This window comes from Balearica regulorum, chromosome 8, assembly GCF_011004875.1.
Source record: "Balearica regulorum gibbericeps isolate bBalReg1 chromosome 8, bBalReg1.pri, whole genome shotgun sequence".
In the NCBI taxonomy this organism is placed as follows: Eukaryota; Metazoa; Chordata; class Aves; order Gruiformes; family Gruidae; genus Balearica; species Balearica regulorum.
This window is the reverse complement of record NC_046191.1, coordinates 16,111,738-16,132,576: the sequence shown is the minus strand read 5'-3', so window position 1 is coordinate 16,132,576 and position 20,839 is coordinate 16,111,738. Positions and strand designations below refer to the sequence as shown.

General features: G+C 36.5%; 1 protein-coding gene across 1 annotated transcript in view; it reads right to left on the bottom strand.

Annotated features, from left to right (window-relative positions):
* Positions 1-20,839, bottom strand: part of PRKACB (protein kinase cAMP-activated catalytic subunit beta) — a 73,458-nt gene that overhangs the window by 36,973 nt on the left and 15,646 nt on the right. The window lies entirely within an intron of this gene.

Below are 20,839 nucleotides of genomic sequence, written 5' to 3'. Positions count from 1 at the left end.
TATTATTGGTAAAAAAAGTAGTATTTTCCTCCTTTGAGAAAAACCAAGACTGCAGAAGTTGAATTCAAACTTATATATAAACATGACTGCATTATACTTATCGCAACTGGGCTCTCCTTACTCCAAGAATGAGCCAAATACACTTAACTTTTTCAGGAATAAAGTACCAGAACAACCAGCGTTTGGAGATCCTTAGCTAGCAGCATGCTCACTCTTCCAGCCCCAAAGGCAGCTGGAAGGAGTCACAAAGTCACGGTCACCAGCTCCTGACATTGCTTATGTAAAAGCTTTGCATGCGAGTCTCTTGGAATTGCATAAAAGTTTTTTCATTCACAAGAAATTCAAGTATTTTCAACTCTAGACTAAGTCTAGAAAGCATAATTTTTAATGGCACAAAACATAGGGAAAATAAATTGAAAGCTATATTTATAATATTAAATTGTACTAACTTGCAAATTATGTAATTTTGCACGCTTACAATGGGTAATACTAAATATTCGGTTCTGTGAAAATGGAAACACATACATCAGGCAGGTTTCCCAGTATATCCTCTGCACATGTAAGATGTGGCTCCTTAAAAAGTTAGGCTATTCTTAAGGAAGATTGAAATAACTTCTCCACAATCTGTCTCCTGTCTTAGTCAACACGTGTTAAAGACATACCTCTCATTTTTCACCACCATGCTTCTCACTGAATAGTTTTCAAATGTCAGCAGTTATCCATCCTTGGACATTACATAACTATTTCATAACAGCTCCATGCTTCAGAAAAACACCCATGATGACGAACCGCCTATGATAATGATAAAACAATAAAAATGCCGAGGGACAGACTTTACAGATTCGGCTACATTCCTCCTAACGGGCACTTGCAGAGTTGTTGTAATTGGCCTCAGTCAACACAACAGTTCAAATTTCTAGACTCTACGCAAAGCGCAGAAACACCCTTTGCTTTCAGGCTCCAGATATACTCCGGAAACACAATTTCTTTCTCCAGCACCTGTTCACAATTTGAAACCAAATGCCTAACCACTTATATTTTACACACCGGTCTGCAAATCTGGATGACCACCTGCTATCTTGTTGGTGACCACGCTCCTCTTCCCAGCAAGGGTCAGGTGCTGCAACCTTCCCTGGATCCCGTTCTAGGTCCTTTTCCACCTTACACCTTCCAGCCTTTTACCTGCTTTGTTGCAGGATCAATGCTGACTGCAATAACACCCTCTCGGTTCAAGGCCAGAAACAAGAGCTAGTGAAGACCATGGGGATCCGTTTGCCTCATCAGGGGTCACAAATAGACAGAGGGGAGACATTATGTGCCATATATAACCACTTCATGATATAGTAACATTATGCCACCTTCCATACAGTAATATAAGAAATGCTTAGACAACTACAGTACGCTTATTTCCCTGCTTGGCAAACTTTTGGGGGCTGGAAGAGCCCCTTTGGAATTGTATGGCCATGCTCTCCCCTGTAGCTCACTGCAAGTCTCTAGGCACCCAGGGTATCCTTCCAAGAGACTCTTATTTTCTCTGACCTTGGCTGTTTTCTCCAGAAAACAAAGCCCCCTGGTATGATGGGTGCTCATCTTGTCTCTCTCCTCTCCTGTGGTTCTCAGCCTTTACACTACTGTTGCCTTATCCTTCACACAAGCCCTCAACTAAACCATTTTGTTTCCCTGATCTCAAAGAGGGAATTTACAAAATTCACACATTACATAAGTTAAAGTCTGCCAACCCTCTAGAGTCAATGGAGAGATGCAGAAACTGCCAGAGAGCAATTCTGCCCAGCAAAATTCAGAGGTCTGAATTTACCCAAGTGACTAACCTGGAGACTTCAATCAGGTGCCAAAAATAGCAAGCAGAAATATCTACCCTTTGAGACCACAGAAGTGAACTGGTTTAAGTGAAAAAAGGTTATCGAAAAGGGATTATTAAAAGATATCTTCAGAGAAAACCTGAATTTGCCAGAATTTTACAAACTACTGCCTGAGAACTCTGCTATAGAAGTTCTTCTCCACAGCAAAACATGAAAAGAAAGTACTGGTCATATTTATACACAGAGAAGAATACACTTCCCTAACCTCAGAAATTTTTGGCATTGATTGGCATTCTGGAATAATACAAAAAATACTACCACACTAACTTTCTGTGAAGCCCACATCCCAGGTGGATTTCAATGTCTTCATATCAAGTCCATAATCTTTAAAGGTGGAGTCTCCAATTTCTTTTTACCTAATCTTTCATCTTATCAACACACTAGTCTTCCAAATCAATGCAACATTAATCTATACACACCAAGTATTTTATATGTTATATATGAAGCACTAAGTCCATAAGCTCTGGCATAGTATTTTACTGCCCAAAAGCTGAGTAGTCCAGCAACGGATGATGCTTTATCAAAGGTAAAATTCTGTGGCTCTGCTTGTCTTAGGATTTCCACTTGCTAAGCCAGCACTGCTTTTCCTCAGAACAGTTTGTAAATCTTTAAATACCATCAAATGCTTACACAGACATGTCCAAACAGACTTGAGGTCATCTTACCCATGCTCCAATCTGGAGGAAGAACCTGGGCCAGCTTTGATCTAAAGCTGTCCAGTGCTTGTGGTTAAACTTGCATGCCCTCCCAAAAGAGCAAAAGCTGGCTATACTCCATCCACACCACCAACATCCAGATGCTCTACCCACTCAGGGCAACCCAAGTCACATCAGGCGTGTGCCAACCTCTCTGCACAGGTACGACCCATATAATATCAGGCCCGATTAAGATGCATTTAATTTTCACCGAATAAGTTTTACTCTACAGACAATCTCTATGGCCTAGGAAACCTTTCTGATACAAAAAAATGGCTTACTTCAAGTCAGTTATTTAAAAAGCAATTAAAGTCTGAAGTCATGAAGACTAGCCAGTTGCCATCCAGGTCTCCTATTAGCTTCTACAGCTGGGCAGTGTTGAAAATCCCCTCTTTGTTCATATTTATTGCAAAATAATCCCCAGCTGCCCAGGCTACTCAGCATATGCGGTACCTGGTGTATGCCAAGCAGCTCACAACCCCGGTGCCTGACCAAGCAACCTTGGCCCAGGGGCTCAGTGCTGGTGCGGTGGTTCCCTTTGCCTGCGGAACTCCGTCTCTTCCAAAGCGCTCCCAAACAGTTCAAACTGGCTAGGCATACGATTTAAGAAAAGCATTAGTTAGGTAGAAAAATGTAAAGGAGAGTTGCTTCAAAGTTTCTAACTGGTTTCTAAAATTTCTGTTCTACAAGAGATAACAAAGCTCCACGTTCTCCTCGCAGCCAAAGTCAATACTGAAATGTTAAGGATTTCCTTTAGGCAGAAATTTTACTTTCACTAAATTCTATCCACTAAATCTTAGCAGTATTTTAAAACACATTAAAACACTCAGAGAGATGGGTATGAGATTCAGCTGTGAATGTTACATGTGTAAGGTATAATATTTTGATAAATAATATTCAGTGAATTTTTTTTTTACTGAAAAAAAACTCCCACAAATTTCTAAGAAACAACATGATGATGTGGTTAGCCACAGAAAGGGCTAACACTGTGGTCCTCTAATCTGATAAAGGCAACAAAACCATTTATACTTTTCCTGATGGCCAAACCATAACCTTGTGTGCATTTCCCAGCAGCTGATGTCCAGTGTGTGTATCTCAAGCGTAAGTAACAACACACAGCACTATAACCCAGCCACAGACTCTTGCAGTTTATGGCTAAGAAAGAATCAGGAAATAATGTAGCTATGTGGGCAATTTCTTTCTAATAATCTGTTAAAAGATAATTTCTCAATTTCTAAAAGGCAATTCTACCCTACCAGTCAAGTCTTAAAATTTAAGAATTAAGAAAGAGAACACCCTCCTTCCTTCGAAGTACCTAGACGGTTGAGTAATGGCATGATCTGTACACTCCTGCTTTAATTGAATGCAGAAAAATGCACACATTATAATTCAAAAATATTTAAGATGTTTCTCAAGTAAAGTAACCATGAAATTCCTGAATTTTAAAGAAGTACAAAATAGAAAAACATTAAAAATCACAGTACATCTATATATCTTTGAAACGTATTTATCTTACTCCTAGGATCTAATGCCATACTACGAAGAACTGAAATGCCTCATACTGTGTCAAAACTGGGAGTGCCTTCTCTAGTGTTTAATGAAGGTTAACCATGAATATCTTGCAATCAAAAACATACAGGAGCTTTAAAGACAATTAACTGTATTTCTTGACAGGACATTGCAAAATGGATCCATGATGCAAAATAAATTTCAAATCACCTGCAGTTAACTAAAATTTAGGTCTTAATTCCAAATCTTGAAACCTACTATCTTCTTGGTTGCCTACAAAGTTGAGTCTCAATCTGCCTGTTTATGCATGTTCTACTTCTCTTTAAGGGCTTAAAAAAAAAAAATTCTATCTCCTTATTTTAAATATTTAAAATTAGTATTTCTCCTTTTCAGCACTGGTCTTCATCCGCACATAAAGAAGACATATTGTCACATTTTCTGCGTATTTATTTTGTTTGTAATCTATGGAAAAATAACTTATAAATGAATAATAAAGAATTTTTTTTCTAGAGGTTAAAGAAAGTTTATTTGTTTGCTTTAAAAAGTGATGGCTTGATAAAGCACATCTTTTCCTTTAAGCATCAGTTATTTCAACAATGAAAGTTGAATTTTAGTATTTATTATTTATTACCAAATGAGTGAGCAATTATTTGATACAAAGTGTTAGTGAGGGTTCCTCCATTGTTAAGAGCTTGAAGTTCTTGCTGAATTTAGCAGGTCTTTTATTGACCAATAAAATAAATTGAAAAATGCAGCCAACACATTTAAGAAAAATAAAATAATTTGTCTAATTTTCCATTAGAAAATACAAAATTTTATAAGCATTTAGTAACTCTAAAATTTGTTAAATAATATATACTAGAGAACCTAGAGTGTTCTGTGCTATGAGCCTGAGGAAATATGTATGATTTTTTTCTAGTTATATAAAGCTTGAGAGAAAAGGACATAAAACAAAGTATACAGATAGCCATTTCATAACTAAAAAAATAAATGAGCATTTTAATCAGAAATTATGTAATCAAACACAATCCATTTTGAGGCTTGCCAGGCATGCATGTTTCAGAAAGAATTATGGGTAGAAAAACAGAGGCAGAAAAAGGCTTCTGGAAAAAGCAGATGCATTTTTATTTTTACTATACATCCAGCACCATGCCACTAGCTTGCATTTCTTTTTAAACACACGGAGGGAAGAGCAGTAGTTGCTAATATCTTACAGAGTTAATGGCTTTCCATTTTGAAACAAAGATTTTTAAAAATTGTATATAAACAAAATAAACACAACCAATAACTTCCCTGCTTAATAAAAAACAAGAAAGCAAACCCATGCAGTCTTAGTGTACCTTTACGTGTACCTTTTTTCTAAAACGGTTAACCCTTAGAGGAGAGCCCCTCTGAGAGCAGTACTAAGGCTGGGACTGCAGCACTTCTATAAATAGGACTGCCAAGAGGAAGTTGTTGCTATGGAAATGCTGGTCATATTTCTATTTTGACTCAGTAGACCTCTACTGGCATCTACTGTACACAAACTTAATTGCAGCAGACATCTAATACCTTAATCTCTCATCAGAAAGCATAAATTTAGGCTCACATGGTCTAACAGCATCATTTATTCTTTATCCATGATGATACAAAAGGAATAAGAAAGCCCCTAAGAACTTAGGGGGGAAAAAAGTCAAATTCAGCATCTGATTTTTCATATGCAAGCTACAAGCTCTCACTCTTCCCATCAGTTTTCTTGTCAAAATTTGACAAATTCATCATCGAAGATGATGTGATTTTTCTACACACACATACCATGGCAGATTGTTTCCTCATTTCTGTCAACATATCTGGTTATTCCAAAGTCAAATAGCTTGCAGCCATAGTCCCAAATCCAGTGTTGAGAAGAAGGGGACAGAGAACTCCTTCATTACAAGCCAGACCTTCCACAACACTGTCCAACTCACCAAAGAGAACTGGATTCCTCTCCTTTCTAACATGGCTCCTTCCTCCTTGCTTTTCTTACAGCTTCCTTCAAGATGACGTACTTGCTGGTCTGGATTGTCCCATTGCAAGACAGAGGTTATCAGAACATGAATAAAGATTACACAACAGCTCCATAATAATACAAAGTTTAACAAAGATCCATCTTTAAAATAGCTGCTTTCACATAAGTACAAGAAATCTTCTGAAAGTAGTTGTAGAAATCTGCTTGGTCCATGCCCTTCTAGATCGTAAGCCACTCAACCCTCCGTAGTTACTTCATAGCAGTAATTAAGGTAGTCTGACATACAATCAGAAGTTTTGTACAAACCCTGCTACTTTTCAGCAAAAGAGAAATGACCTCTGTAAGTGGGTTTTGTTATACTTGCATAAAACAATTGTCTGCCAAGACTAAGTGAGATGCTCTTGCTTTCGGACAAATGAGGTCTAGAAAAAAACAGGTAAGTATATGGACTTATTTTAACTAAAATTCAAGGTTAAACTTTGAAGAAATTTAGCGTGTGGCCTCCGTAACTCTGTCTCTCTGAAAAAACTAGCAGCAGACAACGCTTTTGGTCCACTAAATTTACAACAAAATATACTGTTGATTAATAATGAGCATTAATGGGTTATCCGTCAAAATGAGTAAGATGAAGATCCTGAATTAGAACAAACACACTAAAAACTTGGACTTTTTGCTCAAAATCTGACTGGGTTGAAGGAGAAGCTACCTGCTTGAATTCTGGCCGATCTCCCATTAGAACAATGATGCTGAAGATCTGTGTCTCTCACAGAAACGGTAAGCAGCTGCTGTGAAGGGTATCTCGGCTACAGAAAGCTTCAGGCTGATAAGCTCTACTTTTTCTAGAATCTGCAGGTTTGGTCTACCCTTCCTTGGTTTAGCCACTTCGTTATATTAAGGAATTGCTCTATAAGAGGCACATTTATGTCTGAAACCCCCTGCTCAGGACAAATTAAGCGTTACACGTCCTGAGTCAAGAGTGCCTCACATAACAAATGATAATTAAACCTGAGAGATTTGGGGTCACGTGATATGGGATAATGGGAAGAAGTGAAAGAAGGGACAGTAGTAAAATGCTCACCAACACTAAAGTCTTGTAGACAAAAATTCTTTACTGTAGTAGTAGCTACACTCTACTATCAGATTCCACATTGTACAGTTAGAGACCAGAATGATAAATACCAGAGTAACTAGAATCATTTCAGTACCTCTTTCAAGAAGCCTGTCTGCATTTTAAATCACCAGCACATTCCCTAGAGGAAAAAAACCAAAACAAAACCAACTGACTCCACTCTGAGCTAAACATTTTAAATTAATAGTTTTGTTTTCCTCCAAAACTGGAGTGCTCCTCAATTATATGACATTTAGGTTCAATTAGGAAAATATCCAAATAAGAAAGCAAGCAACCCCAAAGTTACTTCACCAGAAGGGATAGTGCTTTTTCATAGAATGAAAAAGTACAGAATGCAAATCAGAATACAGTAGTGGCTTTCAGAAAGTATGGTCTAAAGTACAAAACATTTGGTCATGTGATGCGGAGATGCACACGACTCTACCTACATGAGGAACAGATCCTGCATTCCTGTGCCTTACTGCTAGACTACGGACTGCCCTGGAGTGTCCTGGTCTCTCCACTCCCACCAGCCTGCTCAGCTTCCAATACTCTACAAAACAGGGGAAAGACTGAATTGGTGGAGCTCTAGCACTATCCCCCTCAGCAGCTAGAGGGGAAAGTGGCATTAAATCCCTGAAAAATAGAGGGAATGCTGCTGGCCCCAAGACAAGAAAGTGTAGAATGTGTAAGAGGATATTTCAAAGTTTGTTAAATGCTCCTAATACACTTTGTGCTAAGCAAGCAGTATCCCAGTTGCAGGAACTTGTATTAATACAGAGGCATTGGAAGTACAGCTCAGCCAACACGATTTCTCTATATACTGGCGATAACTACACTGGGTTTGCAGCATTTATGTTAGTCTGCACTTAAATGGAGTAACAAATGCCATCTGCTGGTTTAAGATCAAACAAAGTGTGAGGTACAAAAACTGTAATACTGAACAGCAAGTTTTAAAAGTACTCAGTCATTCATCCGTAAAGTATTGTATAAACACAACTAAATATCTCAGATTTTTTAAAGGGGAAATAATTCACGCACCAACTTTCTCATTACTAGCTATTTTCTTAGTGAGGTAGCAGGAAAGTGCACGGATCTTATTTTTTCCCTCTTTGTGATGGGTTTTCATTTATAAATTATATCCAGTTCATTTCATGGAAGGTGAATTTATTTATTAGCAATCTGGATATATTCTTAAATAGTATTTGCATTTGGATATAACAGAAATAATTTACCAAGTAAAAAAAAACCAAATACTTATGAGTGTTTTCTGGCTACCGCTATGCAAACAGGCACTTTACTTCTCAGTCCATAGCATCCTTTGGCATTCCCAAGCATTACTTTACAGTAAAGATCAAAACAGCTAAAGCTCAGATGGGTATGTCGAAATTGAGAAAACTTTATCACAAGATGCAATTGTCAGTAGGCAGAATGGTCAGAAGATCTATCCTTCACTCTTACTAAGAATGAGAGAAATAACATGACTACAAATACATTTAATTTATTCTAATATTTGTGTAAAGCACAGGAAAGCAGACAGAACTTTCCAGGATAGAAACATTACAAGATTAAATGTATAGCTGTTCCTTTTCTTTCCTTTTCTCAATGTAAACTTGCCAAGATGCTGTTTCACTTGATGTTTATTAATACAAGTAAAGACCATTTTAAGAATAATAATTAAGAATTCATAAAACAATATTCTAGAAGTTGCTATATAGATCTCTCTATTCACAACACAGAACTCTTGAGAAAAGCTTTCGAAGCAACTATGGATAAAATACACCATTCCTTGTAATTCTCTGAACAAAATCAAACAATTCACATGGCACGTCAGCTCAGCATGCAGTATGAATGACAGCAGAGAAAAGATGCAAATCCTTAATACTGTATCCTCAAGCAGCCACAACCTTGCAATTGCATTTTCACTCTCAAAGCAAAATGATCAAAGATCTTTTTTCTACTAAGATCAAAAGAAACTAGTGGTGCCCTTCACCAGCTTACAGAGAGTAAGTTACAAGCTGTGCTGAACACACAAATTTTGCTTACTTTCAGTGCAAAATCAGTGCTTGATAATACATAACATCTTTATTCCAAGAAGTTTGACAATTCTGCATTTTGTTTAAAAAAAATCAAAGATTTTCCTTCTAATAAGCAGGTACTCATGATGCTACCTAGCTCTATTATAGCGCACTCTATTCAATTGCACAAAGAATAAACTTTTCCACAGTTAAACAATATTTAAAGTATTTCTTAACTGTAATATAAACTTTTAACTGACAGGTAAATGACAGAAAATATTCCTGAAGTTATTTTTAATTAGATACAAGAACATCCATTAGTTGTATTTATCTTTAATTCACTTTAAAGAGAAATAGGAGCAAACAACAATTACAAATGCATCCTGAAAAAGCACTGTATTTCATGCTGTGAAATGCCACTGACAGCAGCTTCTCACAGTAGGTCACCTCAAAGCACTGACACTCAACTCCGTATTCTCAACAAGGATACTGCAAGACTCTTCTATACCACTGTTATCCAAAGAATTCCCCAAACTTGTATTCAAGCAAAATTTGACCACGCAGTTATTTTCCCCTTTGCCTACTGAGCTAATGAATAACAGGTAAAGAAATTTTTGTGGCACAGAGCCAGTGCATTTCATACTGAACAACATTAATTAACACAGTTCACTCTACAATTTCTTTCCACTGGTTTCTATTTCTGATAATTACAGAAATGAAGCATCCATGACAATGTAAACCATCTCAACATACACACACCTTTAACTCCATTTTCACCTTCTCAAAAAGTCAAGAGACCTACCTGATAAAAATGGCTGTCACAGACCCAGGAGCTAAAAATTCCCAGGCAAAGCACTTTCAGAGTCTTATTCTGACCTTCCACAGATTAATTACAAATTGCTTAGGCTTACTACATGATGACTGTATGTATGAAAGCAAGCCAAGAAAAACAAGTAACTGTTCAAAGACAGTGGTTTTTGTTCTTTTTTTGAGAGATACCACTGGTATTTCTTTTGATTTGTCCTGATTAGCAGAACTCTTGGTAAGAAAATCCACCCCAAACCGCACACAGGAAACCTACACAGGTCAGAATTTGAGAATTGTGACAAATGACAAACATCCAAATATTTTCATCTTTAAAAGAGAGATCTCTGCCAAAAAGTCTGGAGTCACAGAAATATGCCTGTCTGAAATAACCGACAGCTTCACTGCACACCTCCACTGCAGACTGCACACAGGGAAAACAGAGAATTTGCCTACGCAGGCCTTCACCATTTGAGGTGATTCCTGCAAATAACTGGGAATATTATCCTTAATCTTGCAGTGATATGGGCATCCTATTCATGATTACGAATAAAAAAAAGAGTTTTGAATATTCCTATTTTGAATAGGTAAAGTCTACCTTACAATAGGATTGTGTGGCCCTTATAATTTCTGGGAAGCGAAAATCCCTCTGATTTGGCAGAGCTGGAAGACACGTTACCTCTTGAATTTATTATCTTATTTGAACCACCTTGAGAAAAATGCCTACAATTTTGTAACTAGCCAGAGGCTTCTTTTCTTCCTCCTCAAAGAACAAGCATGTTTCACTTAGAGCTGTTCTCAGATGCTCATAACTTTTCCTTACAACCTCAATATAGAGTTGTTATTTCTGGGAGTCACATGGCATGTGGGAAGATTCTGGTTTTCTTCCAATTCCTCTCAAGTTAAACTCTACCAAAGAAAACTGCCAAAATGAGGTACCAGTTGCAATACATTGGGTGAATTTTTAAACTTATTCCCACTATAAGATCCACCTTTCTCCACTCTTGGGGGGCGGTGCACAGGAAACACATGGCATCCCATTTAAGTGAAATATCAAAATAATGAACTTAGTAATTGCAATTACAGAGCCCTCTGCTCACCTTTCTTATATGACAGAAAAGATGCAATACTTAAATTACGCAGAAATTAAAGCCTAGATGAATACTTATCTGAAGTGAAAAGGACTGCTTATGTACTATTAGGTAACCTACTTTGACATTTCCATTCCTTTGCCTCAGTAAAGATGACACTTTGAGAAGAAAATATCGACTGATTTATCATCCAAATAGGGCAAATGATGTATTATTGTAATTTTTGAAGACACTGTTGGTGCCTTATTTTACTGAAAAGTTATGAAAGGTTAACAACGCTAATATGCTGTCTAATGCAACTCTGCATGGTTCCTGGAGGGTTTGTTGGGCATGCAGGATGTCAAACACGGCCAAGTTCCGAAGATGAATGGCTTTTGGGATGCCACATTGAATGTGATTATAAATTCTACTCAGCTGAAGTCTACATTTGAGTTACCTTTTCAGGTATGCCTTAAACTTATGCAACCTCTACTATACCCACTGAACTAAAATACTACTTTGGCACACTGAATACAGTTTCTTACAGAGCTTTTCAGAGGGTAGAATGAATAGACACGTCCTGGAAAACACATTAAAATGGGAACATATCACTTCAGTCCTTAATGATCTAATTCTGAACCTAACAAGGAGCTATGGATGTTGCAGGACTAAAATGCACATATAGAAAGATGGGTAGAAAGAGAAAGGAGGAATTAGGCAGGAGGCAATCAGAAGGAAATTATTTGAACTAATTCAAATTGTGCTGCTCTTTCCCTAGTTAAAACAAAAAGCAGCACTAGAAGATTCATTATTCATCCAGATTTTGCTAACAGTTTATAACCTGCTCACTTTTTGTTATTTCTGGAGATTCACTTGTCACAATTACTGGATTAACTACATCTCTGTACCCTCCTTATTATCTTCAGGTATATGTTCATTAAGACCTCTGTCCACGAGCTAATTAAGAGCAGATTAAATAAATAGTAGTCCACATTCCATTAACAATGACTTCTTCAGTAACTCTGAATTACATCCACCAGCAATTGGACTACTCTTGTGTGCAGCACCAGCCCCTATGGAAAACAGTATTCCAAACCCAGTAAAAATATAACATATGGATGTCAAGCTCTGAATGTATCTTATCTCCTCGTTTTGTGTAGGATAACCCAACTCACGACCTCTAGGAACAGAGCAGCATACTCTACTCTCGTAATTGAAAAGCTACACCACTAGTTCAGCTTCAAGAACAGTCTTTATTAAAAGCACCTCATTAATGTTCATCACCACCTTCCACCAAGACTGTAGCATTTAAAATTATATATACTTCATCGATCTGTTATTTCACAGAATTAAGAAAGTAGACTTGGTGTATTGTCCAAAAGCAAATACAGGATACCAAATTTGTTTCCACCTTCTCTTATGCTTGCTTCACAGGCATTCATGTGGACGTAGCTTGGTTCCTTGCTAACACTCTACCCAGCATGCTCAGAAAAGATTTATAAATCTAACCTAAAATCAGTTTCTCTTGCTCTTTAATTATAACAACTTCAGCTAGAAGATCAAAGCTTTATGCTTTGCTGGAAAACTTGCAGCCTCATAGCCATTCATATTGAAACAAAGTTTTTCTTCCTTCCTTCCTCCCTCCAAGGAAAAATGGGTATGTATATACTCACCCTAAGAAAAAGAAAAGCTAATATCCTGGGTACAAATTTTGTTCTACTTAAAGCAACCAGCTCATGGAACACAGATAAGAAAAGCATACTTTCAACAGAACTCCAAACAAAACCATAACTAACAACCCTGATTGATAACAAAATGCTGGCAGTCACCTAGAATAGATATAAAAATAGCAGGGCAACAAACTCAGCATGAACCTTTAAATTTTCTCCTTGTCTACAAAGATAAATTCTTCTCAATACTATAAAATAAAAATGCAACCCATGTTTCTTGGTAACTATTTTAACATCATATATGAGCACCATTATATGAATATATAGTTATGCAGTGTTTTTGAAAAACAGAATCTCTCTCTCCCCCTCTCACTGGACAGTTTTTATCGAAATTATCTGTTTCACTCCTTTAAAGGGGTGAATTCACACCTAGAGATACAAGTAGAGAGACCCTTGACTGGGACACAACCATTTGGAAGAACAGAGGCCACATATATCCCGTGCAGTGTGCAATGGGGCCTGCAGATGCGCTCTCTGCATTTCTTCCAAACATCCTTTTGCACCCTTGCTTTTGCAATCAGATCGCTCTTTGATATAACTTTGTCCCACATATTATACATTCAAATATTTTTCACTTCAGCCTGACTGCTCAATATGCCAAAATTTCTAATCATGCATTCCATCTGTTTTCATTAATTTATAAGTGTAGTCTAAAAATAACTGGTAGCCTGAAATTTAATATAAAACCTAATGCTTAAATATAGACATAATTTCAAACAAAATTGACTGGGTTTTGATTAAATTAAAAGTGAGACTTAGTGTTTGATATACTTAAATTGGTATCCTCAAGTTCAAACATTGTTTTTAATTTTTTTTTTTTGCATCAGCCAACAAAATGGATTAACATCAGACCTCTGACAGTAAACCATTTAAATTGGCTAACATATTACAGATTAAGAGAATAAAAATTATACAGAAACAAAAGCCACATTTCATAAAGTCTGATTTTTGTCCTAAGTTGAGTAAACCCCAAATTAGGGCCTCCCAAGAAAATTTCAAAGATATGATAGTAATATTTACACCAGCAACCTTGAGATTAAAGGCTGAAATACAAAAGATAAAGGAAACGATGCTGTCTTCTTTGCTTACAAATAATTAGTAAGCTGTTAATACACAGCTTAAAATTAAAATACTTTCCAATTCTCTGCCATTAAGTGTGCACTTCAGGAACAACTACGACACAAACATGGGCAACACTTGATACCAGAATTCACCAGAATGTCTTGGACGCTCAAAAATACAAATTTCGCAACAGAACTGGGGAAAGAAAATAAAAGAAAAAAAGAAAAAAAGAAAAGAAACAAAAGCAGAGGAAGGGCTAAAAGGCAAGGAACTGAGTCCTGACGCAAGACTGCATTAGGGAGCTGACACAGGACAGAGGTAAAACTGAAACAAGGAGCTACGGAAGGACAAGATAAGGGCTCTGCATCGAAACAACTACTGTGAGTGGAGGCGAAACCTGAGTTTGAGTGTAAAGTATAGAGCAAGAACAGGCATCTTCACCAGGATTGTGCAAAACAAAAAAAAATACAGTAGTTTTATTCTCTCATGTTTAAAAAAAGAGTCAGGTGCCAACTATGGCCTCATTAAAAAAACAGAATCAGATTTAAAAAAAAGATATACAATACAAATCCCCAAGAGCATAGGCAAAAATTTTCTAGATGAAAAGAGGTCTGCCCTATCACTGTTCATGGAGAAGAAGAAAAAAGTCTAACCCCTCACTGCCTTTATTTTTCAGCCATTTAAACTTAAAGGACAACACTCCACATCTATATACAATTCCACCATTAATTCTGTTTTAGACATTAATTTTAGAAGGTCAAAGGCCAAAAGCTGATTCAACACAATCTCATTATCTCAACTCCTTTCATTTCAGTTCTGAAAACTGAATTTAGTTATTGACTGCCAACTATGCATAAACGAAAGACAAAACACCCACTTCTTTAATATTCATCAATATTTTAGCAACTTCTGACTTAGCAATAGCTGATGCAGGACATGAATACCAAACTACAGATATGCTTTGGGAATGCTGAGAAAAAAGAATGCCTCAAACACTAGTGTCTGTTAAATCCATTTTGCTATCCTCCTTTAATTTGTATCACCTGATGTTGCTACAGATACTGAGATGTTTAAGTCATAAAACTTAGTGGCTGCAGCATCACTAACATGTTGATGTCTTGTATGAAATAAAAAAAAAGTAAAATCTGACCTTGGGGTGCTATCTCTTCAGCCAGAGACAAGACTGTAGCATGAAGAACAGCTTGAGAAAACCCGCAGAGCACTACAGCCATTTGGCTTGTAGGCTAAGCAATGAAAATATCCGCAGTCTATTGTGGACTGTGTTTGTCAATGTTTGTCACCTAGGGGTACTCCTTTGGATCCCAAATTATGATGCAGTTCAGACTGCAAAGATAATGTTCCTTTATCATGTTTTGTTAAATACTGATATCATCTCGGTGGTGCTGCCTATTGTTGGCATTTTTGTCTTTGTAACTCTCAGACTGAATTACTACAAATGGCAATTACACAGGTTTATGCTCAAAAACCAATCTACGATTAGCACACAACACAACTGCGTACTCAGAGGCAACCACGGAACCCTCCAACAACATTTCGTCTGCTCTCCTTAGATTTATCTGTCATTTTACAGCTGCTTTCAACCAGAAAATACTAAAATTCTTCACTGTCTTGGAGATTCTCTCTTAGTTTGTTCATTTTCATGACTATGATAATTTGGTGAGATCCTGCTAGAAAAGTCCTCACATTTAACTCGGACCACATGCAGTAGAGAAAGAGATCCAACTTGATCATTGCAAAAGAAATATTAATGTATACATAACTTTTGAGCCATGACTCCATGACTACAGAGTAAGAAAGGTGAAGACTGTTTGCTTTCCATTAGTCAATGTATTTTTAGTAAGAGACATTTAATACATTTTTTAAAAGCTTATAAATACACACAGGGAAACAATAATTATTTCTTTGATGTTGAATGTAAGTTCACAGAGACAACTTCTACAAAACAAAATACTACAATACAATTCTGAGCTCATGACTTATATCTCATTTTCCTTTGCAATATCAGAACATTTTCAGGACTGAAATAAAGAATACAGAGTTCCCTCAGCTTGCTCATTTTGAAAAAGGATTTACACAATTCACCTGAGTTTTATTTCATTTTTTTTAAAATAATAAACATAAAAGCCTTGAAATGTAGCCAGAAAGATCAATGGATAATACAGGACCCTATTAGGAGGCACATTACTCATAAATACATAGGTAACCTGCTTCGCAATAGAAGCCAAAAGTTTGCAAAGTACTTTCCCAGAGTCCATTTAGATTTAAAAATAGATAAGTAGTATTATGATACAGCAGTCACATGTGGTACATTTGATCTATTTTGAGCTAAAATTAATAAGCACTTTGAGAACGTGAAGTAAATTGATATACTAATTGCCATAAAATAAAGTACAGTTTTCTTTCTCTAACAGACTTGCCAATTTAAATGCATGACGGGTGAAAAATGAAGATACACATTATTTTAAGTTACTAGAAGTGTTACTATAAGCCTACAGTAATTATAAGAAGTCACTTCACTGTATTGCTGTATGCCTAAGTCTTCTAAAAAGTTAGTTTAATAAATATTTGCAGTTAGTTGCCAGTTTTCAGATAAAGGTCCTTAATAGTGCCAACTAATTTTAAAAAGCTAATAATTTTCCTAAAAGCTACACTTTCCCCAACAGAAATTCAGAAACAGTTGAAAGCAGTAGGACTGCTGATTGCATTGCCTCTGCCTTGTTTTTCTGGAACATCGTGACTGAGAAGTAAGGATTTAGACAATCGTATGACTCCCAAGTTTTACAGCCCAGATTTTCAGTGCATCAAGCTTAAGTAGGAAGGTCAAGAAATACTGTGGTTTGACCTTGGATAAGAGCCAAATCGTATCTACAAGCAATTTTCGTACTGTGATACCTTAGCCTGACACATTTCTGTTATTCTTACGAAAGACAGATGGGTGGGCTTTTAATGGGGTTTTTAAGAGTACTTCTGAGTTTAGCAAAAGAACTTGCAATAGTTCCAGTGAGCAAAGGCTTGTCACTAGTACCTATTTCCTTCTCACCATCCCAAGTTTTCTTTTTTAAACTTGAGGTAATACCTATACAAATTGATGTCTTCTCAAAATTTTTTTATGAATTCCTCTGACTTGAGCATAAAAATATATAAACTGCAAACTGCCGCTGAAAGAGCCACTGTATTACCCCTTTATTGTACATTCAATAAATAATACACAGAAATTCAACTGTCATTGGATAAAGTGAACTAATCAGCTATCAACCTACTGTCATACTAACTATGAGTATTTATGAATAACCGACTAGTAAAAGTTACTGCCTTTTTATAGGAAGACATTTACAAATCAAACTGTAGAAACAAGTACTTGTCTACGTAACTTATTTCAAACAGAAAACTATGTTTTAAAAACATTATTTATATTTCATATTTTGGTATTCAAAAGCATTAAAAAGAAAGTCAGAACTAGCTTCAAATTTAGCAACCTCAGCGTGGCCCTCTTTTACGCATGCTTTGTAAGAACAGACAATGTCATGTAGTTGTTCTTCCAGGGACTGATACCTCCTGCACTACAGCGTACTGAACTGTGCTGGCAGTCATTCAGGTGAAGGAAATGTATCTGTAGGGCTCCTTTGTGTGGGGTGGAAAGATCTACACAACTCTGGGAAGCCACAGGATGCGTTGATGATGAAGGCTACTGAATGCCATCCCCAAGGAGTGGACGCTATCCCTGCTCTGTGACTAGTTTCTTAAACCATACAATTTTCAGCTGCATGTACTGCTGCTTTTCTATCCCCCACGACGCCCCAATGCTTGGGTGCTTGTTTCACAAAGAAGAAGAAACAATTGTAACTGCTGCAGAAATCTATATAAACAGCACCGGGATACTTCAGAGGATTTAATGTATTATTTGCCCCAAGAAATAAAGCCTTTACATCATCAAACAGGGCTCCCCAAATAAAAGGAAACATTTTACCTTCATCTCCCTATTTGTAAAATGGGAATAAGAAACCCTCCTCATTTAGCAGGATGTTGTAAAGGTAAATTAAATGTTTGCAAAACAGTTGTATACTAAGATAATGATTTCTGTAAAAAGCTCCCAAGAAAAAGAAAAATGTGCAGTAAACATGGCAGACAGACATGGACTGAAAATAAAAGAAACTGTAAACAAAACTTGCTCAATGAGTACTGCTCAATGTCCTGTGCACTGAAAGTAGCAAGATCCTTTGGGAGAGGGGGGAAGAAGGAGCACATAATCATGCAATTTTCTCTCCTACAACACATAGGTGCAAAGCGGCTAAAACATAATCACCCAGGTAATTTTAATTCTGCATTTCCTGCCTTTTAAAATTTGATTTTGCAACAGTACTATTTTTTTTCTTTCTTTCTCATTTTGATTACAGAAACTTAGAAGGTTTTAAAAAAAGATACCTAAAAGCCAAGTATCACCTCGTGGCATTATCTAGATTAAGATGTGGCTCACCAGCAGCCCTCCCATAGACCTGCCACATCAGCTATGAAAGTCTCTCTCAGAAAAGTTTTCAAACAGAAGAATGGCAAATTTTGCTAGTACTGGGTTCCTTTCACATTTCTAATGGCAAACAGTCTATTGACTGTCTATTGACCTCCTTCCCTTCTTTTCTTCCTAATCCTTACATTTACTTTACCTGCAGTTTGGGTCTGAATGGTACCCAGTACATCTACAGTCACAGACACAGAATCCTACGATTCCCTAACTCATAAGAAACAGGAACAAAATAACTTGTAGCATACCAGCTTAAGAACTCTGTAATGTCAAAATTGCCAAGATTTCAAGGCTACCTGACAATTTCACTTTATAATACAAATGGAGACAGTTGGTCCGATACTGCATTGAATAATTATTTTTTGTTCCACAAAGAGATTAGAATGGTAAGAACATAAGCAGGGAGGAGACCATGGTTTCATTTTATTCTCTATCCATTGTATTGCTAAACTTTTGGTAACATGTCAAATCAGCTAACTTTCACATACAATTTCAACAGAAAATAGTTTGAAGAGATGCATGTGTGTGTTACTGTATAAATTCCAATCTGAACAAAAACATAACAAAGACAAAACACTTATCTGGCCAAAACAGACGTAGATAGAAAGCTTGAAAAACAGGTGCCACAAAAAAAGAGGGGTGTGCGTGCATGCTAGTAACATCTGAAAGAAGTTCAAGAATCGTAAGAATACACAGGGATAAAGAGAAACAAGTTCAATTCCTAATAAAAACCTTCCCCCTATCTCCACGTTATTGATTTTAATTTGCCCAAGCAAGAAATTCTCCCATTCTTATCAAAGCTCTATGACCATGAAAGTTAATTTTTAAGCTGACTATTTGTGGACAATAAAGCTGTGACTGAACTGAAGAGCTGCACCAGAATTTTTTTTTTAAGCTTAATAATCTTCAGGACAGTACGTATCATTGCAGCTGTAAGTCAAGAAAGAAAGAACAAACCCATGCTGCTCTCACAAATGCACATTGCTACCTACTTGCCCTGTGCTGGTTACGTTTCCAGCATCCACTCATCCACTCAGAAATAGGTGAGATGCTGCTCTCTGCAGATTGTCTTCATTAAATCTTGGGTATTTGCAGAGAATGTATAAAAGTCTACCTCTACAAAGAGGAAAGGAACCTAAGAAGTCCATAATAAGGCTTCTTTAGCCATGCTCAGCCAAAAATTACCTAACTGTTTTTCAGAGGCCATGTTCCACTGTTTGCTCAAACTGTGTCTGGGGCTTTATTGTTGTGTCCTATTCCCCTCTTAGAAATACACGTGCACACGTCTTTACCAAATGATATCCAGGTACGCTCCTCAAGTGCTCTAGTTCTCCTTCTTGAAATATTTCACCAGTGTGCTGCCTGGCTTTTTTTTATTTGAAAACATTAATTTGATTGGTTTGAGTTTTGGTGGATTGTTTTGTTTTGTTTACCAAGAATAGGAAAGCTGCATTTCCATCCTTCGCTTTCCCTAAAAATTTATCCGACTCATAATACCACAAGTGTGATAGCAAGAAGGGGCAGCAAAAGAAATGTATCTCCAAAGAGTTTGAATAATCCTGTTCTTATCAAGCAATGTAAGATACCAAAAACCACACTGAAATAATGTAATCCCTACTCTAAGGAAAGCAAATTTTAACTAATATATAGTAGTTTTGCAAAAGTTTTTAATCTGAAATAGACACTAATGTTTACTAATCCCTGTTATCCTGAAATATAAGATAAAAATATTTTCTTGAAATACAAAGAGTTAAAAAATACCCTAAGACATCTTGTTTCAACAACATGTTTGTGTCCGCCTTTTTAAAAAGTGGAAATGTCTTCCTGATTACCTGAGTATGTGCAGGACTTGAGGGGTAAAATTCAATAAGAATGCAAACTTGGCAGCCTGTGGTAATTCCTATATGAGATTTTTAGAAGACAAAAGACAAAATGGACAAACACATGGTGTATAAACACCAGTTGGCAGGAAAGAGACATCCTGAACTCCTATTTTCTTTTAGTGAGAATACCAATACTGCTTGTGATTAAAATAACTTAATGGAAAGAACTTAACAGAAAATACTCTTCAATAAAGAAGATATTTGCATTTTTTATGCCACTATGTGTACTAAAATAGAAACATTGAATTAAGACAAACTGTCTCAATCCAAATAATTTGTTCCTAAGTTAGACTCCCTTTGTTAATAAATCACCAAGTAATACTGCATCATGCAACCTGAATAAATGAAAATGTTGTACTTACATTGTCTAACAGAACACCAGAGTATCTGATTTCATTGTTGAAAGCTTTTCAGTTTCTTAAAGTGGAAATGACTTCTTAAAAATGCTTTTGTTAAGAGGCTAAAAAATTCATTGAGGTAAGGAAAAAAAAATTATTTGTACCATATAAGTATGAACAAGTGCCAACAGAAGAAAAGCAGATCTCTTAATCATTAA